Genomic DNA, 6,609 nt, shown 5'->3' with positions numbered 1-6,609 from the left:
GAAGGTCAAAGATATTGAGAACCCTTATTAAAATTAGGTTTACAAAGTCTAAACCTACAGTGTCTTTAGTGTGAAGGGTATTCACAAACATACTATGTAGCTGAGGATGTACCTGACCTCCTGATCTTCCCATCTCCCACAGGTATTCATCATGAGAGTAAAGTCATTGTTCGTCTTTTTTTTCTAAGATTTGTTTATTATATGTAAGTACTCTGTAGCAGTCTTCAGACACACCAGAAGAGGGCATCTGATTTTATTACAGATGGTTGTGAGCTACCATGTGGTTGTTGGAATTTGAACTCAGGACTTCTGGAAGAGCAGTCAGTGCTTTTAACCACTGATCCCTCTCTCCAGCCCCTCATTGTTCATTTTTAATGCTAGAAATAACATAAATGTATTTTTATTATACATTTTAAAATGTATTTTATATTATACACCTTTCGAACAAAATTAGAAGATTTGATCTATTCCTGATAATGACAAATATGCATTCACTGCCTGTCTGGTGTGCTTAGGCAAGGGCAGCACAGAACTTACGTGTGGTTGCCAGCAGCCACCCATACAAATGGGGTTTCTGGAATGGGGGTCAAGGCCCAAATAATTTGGGGTACCGGAAGTGCGGGAAGGGTTTGAAAAAATTAGACCAACACGTGGTGTGCTTTCAGTCCACCATCATTCATTGAAATCACCTTGTTACAAGCAAACAGGTAGATAGGTAAAGCAAAACCCCTCCACCAAGTTCATCAGCAACTTGGCCCAATCAGCAGCTTCATCTTCAGTCTCTGGAAGCGGGACTTCCAGCGTAACTGGAACTTGGAGAGAGGCGTGGCTATATAATGTAGCAGGAGGTGGGCAGAGAGGCGTGGTTATCTGTGGCTAGGCGGGGTCTGAAGAATTAGCCCTCAGCTGTAGGAGGGCCACACTTATAGGGGAATACCAACCTCCCCAATGATGCTCTGATATATTTATGGTTTGGTGCCTATTTTAATTGTCATTAGAAAGGCTGCCTTCAGTGAGGCATATGACTTAACATGAGTATATTATTACATGTTCAATATACATAAGAAGAATCTCAAGGTTGTACAAAGGTGGCTGGCCTTACATTCTAGCATTACACCTATAGTGATTGCTAAAACATAACTGTATTGGCCTCTGCCAATGATTCTCTTTTTTCTTGCAACTACTGTGGGTTCAATCTGTTTTTCTTTCTGGGATCATGAGCTACAGAATTGCTAATATATAGGAAATATACTCTATATGATGAATATGCTGTTGCTGCAGAATTTCATATATTCTATTTTCTTTTTTGTAGAATAAAAATAATATACTCATATTAAGTCAAATATTTTCTTATAGTAAATCATGCATCCCATGTGTCTTTACAGTATGTATAGATGACACCCCACAGACAATTTGACCAATAGTTCCCTGGGATTAATTTTTTTGTTTTTTAAGTGTGTGTGTGTGTGTGTGTATGTATATATGTATGTATGTATGTATGTATGCATGTATGTATGTATGTATGTATATATGTATGTATGATTGTGAGAGTGTGTATACATGGTAGGAATTGAGGACTAAATTTTTAAATTTGTATTTACTCAATTTTTATGCATGGCATTTTTGTCTGCAAATATCATTTGTCTGCAAATATCATGTGTATCATTTGCATGCCAATGGAGGTTAGAAGAAGGCATCAGATATTGTGGAACTTGAGTTTCATGTGGTTGTGAGAAGTCCTTTGGGTGCTAGAAACTTAAGCCCAATCCTCTGCAAGAGCAACAAACCTTCTTAACTGCTGAACCATTTCTCAAAGCCCCAGGATTTGGATTCTTAGTTTAAATTATCTTGTTTTTAAAATGTAGCCAGATGAATAATAGAATAAATATCTCAAATGAGTCATAGCCTCATTTTACCTTACTCCTTACCTAAGTGAAGCCAGTTTTAAAGCCATTTAACTCTAAGACCAAAAGATGCACAACCTCCTTGTGAGCTGTCTGCACAGAGTACATGGGGGGCTGAGAGTCAGGAGGAGTTGGGTGAGACCTGTTGAGCACAGGACCCTCTGCTGAGATGATGGAGCAGCACTGACAGAGATGATGGACAATGGGAGCACTGGGTGCTACAGAGCTAGCCATGTGAATACATGCTGGCAGCAGTAATGCTCTCTGTTGCTCACGCCAGACTTCCCAGATGTTGCAGAGGTGAGACCAAGCTCACCTCCTCTCAGCACACAAATCCACTGTTAAGTACTACATCATTTGTGGATTTTAATTTTATTATCGGACCTTCACTGGTCATCACTACAGGGGTACAGGGAGAAATCTTAGCTTTTCAGGATTTGTATTGTTATGGCCTCAGGTAGCAGGGCCTTCAATGTTTAATTTAACATCCTAGCAGACTATTAAAATGAGTGCTTTATATTCTTCCATGGCCTCTGCCCAAAATATAGTGTTTATCTGACTGCAGATATTGCTTGGAAAACCACACATCTTAAAATAATGAACAATGTAGAAAATTGTAGTTATTCCTAATGGAAATTTGTATTTTTCCCTGTTATTTATATATTTTGTAAAGCAGTTATCCTCGTCATACTGGTGATGGTTATGGGTACCACTTTCTGTCTCCTACAAAATATTTATACAAAAGTCAAGATGAGGTAAACAAGTGAGAAAAATCTATCATTTTGTTTAAGCATATATAAATCCATTAAGAACTGGGATTTAGCCGGGTGGTCATGGCACACGCCTTTAATCCCAGCACTTGGGAGGCAGAGGCAGGCAAATTTCTGAGTTTGAGGCCAGCCTGGACTACAGAGTGAGTTCCAGGACAGCCAGGGATACACGGAGAAACCCTGTCTCGAAAAACAGGGAAAAAAAGAACTGGAATTCATGACAAGAACAGAGCAAACATGGTACAGTGTGATGTACATTGAAAGCTGAGCAGTAGAGCTCACTTTTTCACATGTTTGGGTGAGGATAGAATGAAACTATATACACCACTCAGCTCACATTTTAATTGGCTTCTGTATGTGGAACAGCTTCATTTGATGTAGACTGTCACCACAATCTAAACATGGGGCGATTTTCACCTTCCTACATGGAGCCCCATAGCTCTAGGAGAAGACCTCCCCATCTATACAAATCACTCCCAATTCCTGGCAACCTCCATTCTACTCTCTGCCTTCGAATATGACTAATGGAGTAGCCTGAATTGGAGTCATAAAGTATTTGTGGTTTGTTGTTGGTTTGATTAGGTTCTTGTTCATTTTGGCTAACTTGACTCCATTAATGTCTTCAGGGCTCATCAAAAGTATGGGTGTGGGGATTTCTCAGGCTGTGTAAAACACAATAATTGTCTATTTTGTGCAAAAGACTATATATCTCTCATGTATCAGCTCCATAAAAATTGAATCAGTTTATGAATTACTACCCTCCTCCATAGCTGTTACATGATTTCCGAGGGAAAAATAAAGTTGGAGTCACCCTCCCATTCTCTACATATTAAAACCACAGCAGGCTTGTTTAATCTGTGCCTTCATTAGGTTTCTATTTCTATGTTGTTCCATGACCAGGAGCATCTTGGGAGGAAAGGGTTTATCTCAATATCTCATTTCAAGATTCCATGCATATCAAAAAAGGAATTCAGGGAAGTAACTCAAGCCAGGAAAATGGAGAAAAACTGAAGCAGGGGCCACAGGGAAATGCTGCTTCCTGTCTTACTCCTAAAGTCTTGCTCAGCCTGCTTTCTTACGGAACTCAAGACCACCTTCCCAGAGGTGTCATCATCCACAGTTGTCTAAAACCTCCCACATTAGTGATTCAAGGAAATGCTCCCACAGGCCAATCTAATCTGAGAATTTTATTAATGAGGTTCCCTCCTCCCTTATGGCCTGAGCTTACATTAAATTGATCAAAACAAACCAGCACAATCCTGATCCCAATTTCTTTATTAACGCAATTTTAATAAACAGAGGGGAATGTGGACAGGGTCATTTTCTATTGGTGATTCTCTTATGAGAGAAGGCAGTAGAATTTTGGCTAGTTGTATTGCCTGTAGCTCTCCAGGTCAGGATCTCATAAATTCTTCTTAATGATGTACAAATGCAGACAACTATTATATGAAAAGTTACTTTCTGGCAAGCATAAAAATAAAGTCAAATGATGGTACTGGAGAGATGGCTCATTGATTAACAGTTGTTGCTCTTTCAGGTTCCCCAGATTTGGTTTCCAGCACACACATCATTGGTCAGCATTCAACTGCCGGCAACTACCACTGTAGAGGCTCTGATGGTCTCTTTTGGCTTCCAAAGCAACTTCACATATATGACGCACACAGACACACATATACATACATCAAGACTGAATAAACCTTTATAAAAATTTGTGGCCAAGCAGTGGTGGCACACGCCTTTAATCCCAGCACTTAGGAGGCAGAGGCAGGTGGATTTCTGAGTTTGAGGCTAGCCTGGTCTACAGAGTGAGTTCCAGGACAGCAAGGGCTTACAGAGAAACCCTGTCTTGAAAAACAAAAACAAAAAGTTGTGTGACAAATTGATGTAGTGACATGGAAGGAACCAATAAAATTGGAGGCCCAGAGTAGCCATGTGGCTGTAACACTGTGATTAGTGTCCTGAGAATTTAAATGTACAATTTGATGAAAAATATATACAATTGTTTGGACTTAGGTAGCTAAACTGGCCAATTTTGTCTTTCTAAGGATTGAAATCTGGTGTGAAGAGTTTCTTCACTACAGTATTTACTGTCATAATCTTGCCCTAAATCTATCAGATCTCTATCACTGTCTTTAGAAGCCAGAGAGTATGCAGCTATTCTAAGAGCAACACTCATGAGCATCTTCTTTATGTTCATGCTGGTGAGTGTGAACTGTGTCTTTCTAAGACAAACATTTTCCTTGCGTTTCTTCTTGGACATATAACCTGCTTGATAAATTAGTACTTGGGAATGGAACTCATGGTAAAGTTGCTTGTGGTTTGTAATAGATGTGTTGTCTTTCCTCTTGGGCTTTGTGACTATGGCTCTAATGTCAGTTCTATGATGTAGTTAGTACACCCTTAAAAACAATAGAAAACTTATTATTGTTTCTCTGTAAATTTCACATCACGCACCCAATCCCACTCATCTCCCCTTCCTCTCATACTTGCCCTCCACCTTTGCTCGAACAGAGAAAGAAATCTTATTGTGGAAGCTGTAGTATGTCACAGTGTGTTCTACAGCGTACTCTTTTGCCCATGCTTCTTTGCTTGCAAATGGTCATTGTAAAGGCCAGTATGTGGCCTGGTACGTGGCCTCTGGCTTATGCTGCACTATTAGTACTAGAACCTTACTTGGATGCACTTTGGATATATTGCTTTCCCTAATTGTGTGTCATGGAGATCCTGCAGTTTTGTCTAGGACTTGCCTCTTTCTGTAATCCAGCACATCATAGATGGGGTTGATGTTGGTGTGGACCAATTCAAAGCCCTGGATCTGGACCTGAGTGTTATTATAGCTGGGGTTAGCCCACTGGCTCTCAGGTCCCCAGGATCAGCTCACTAGCAACTCCCTCCCTGAAACCAGGGCTATCTGCTCAGGGGAGGTACAGGATCCACTATCCTGTGTGTTACATCTGGTGATGGACAGGTATAGTTCTCTCATTCTCATGACCTGGCACCATCTCTCCCACCTGTCATTGATGGTGACAGACCAGGGAGGGGAGGAAGGCATGTCTCCCTCATCTGTGTCACCACATATTACACAAATTGCAGAGCCAGCTCTCACATGCCCACACCTTGAGGGAGGGCTATCTTTTCCCTACTACTAGGGTCAGCTTTATGGTACTTTCCAGGAAAAGCACAGGACCTGTGCACAGCTCTCCTGACTGCTGCAGCAGGTGAGAGGCAGGGCCAGCACTCCTTCTCCAATGGCTCCAGGGCAAGGTCTGCCACCTGATGCAGTGGTGAGGGGCAAGTGGAGAAGAATGTAGCTCTCCCTCATCTATGACACTACATAGGAGCCAGTTCTCCCATGCTCATACCCCTGGGATCAGCTCAACCTTGACTTCTGCAGCCTGTGGGTGGCTACTTTTCTGAATATTGCATCTGGCTGTGGATGGAGTGAGATATACTGCCCTCCTATGTCCAGGCCCAGCTCTCTGAGGATGCCCTGGTGAGGGCTGGGGTCAGTCCTGTACAGCTTTCATGTCCCCAAGTGACAGTCCAGACCAGATGGTTCACCTGGCCTTCGTTGGTAATAGATCCCTGTTACAGAAGGATCACAGGTCCAGAGACTGTCTTCAGTGGAAGAGCAAGCAAGGATCCTGTGGAATATAAAGCCATGCCCTAAAGCCTAGCACCAAACCCAGCAAGTCCCTGAGCAGTTGTGCCCAGTGGTGGTGTGGACATGGGTCTACAACCCTGCAACTGGCACCAACAATGTGGAGCAAACCCAGCTGAAGTATACCCTAAGCTGATAAGTCACAAAGATTCACAGCAGAACTCCAGATTACTCAAGGAGTAACCCCTTACCTACTTCCTTTCATTTTCTTCTCTCTGTCTCTGTCTCTGTCTCTGTCTCTGTCTCTCTGTCTCTCTGTCTCTGTCTCTCTCTC

The sequence above is a fragment of the Mastomys coucha genome, unplaced genomic scaffold (assembly GCF_008632895.1).
Source record: "Mastomys coucha isolate ucsf_1 unplaced genomic scaffold, UCSF_Mcou_1 pScaffold22, whole genome shotgun sequence".
NCBI classification, from domain to species: Eukaryota; Metazoa; Chordata; class Mammalia; order Rodentia; family Muridae; genus Mastomys; species Mastomys coucha.
This window is presented reverse-complemented; position numbering follows the sequence as displayed.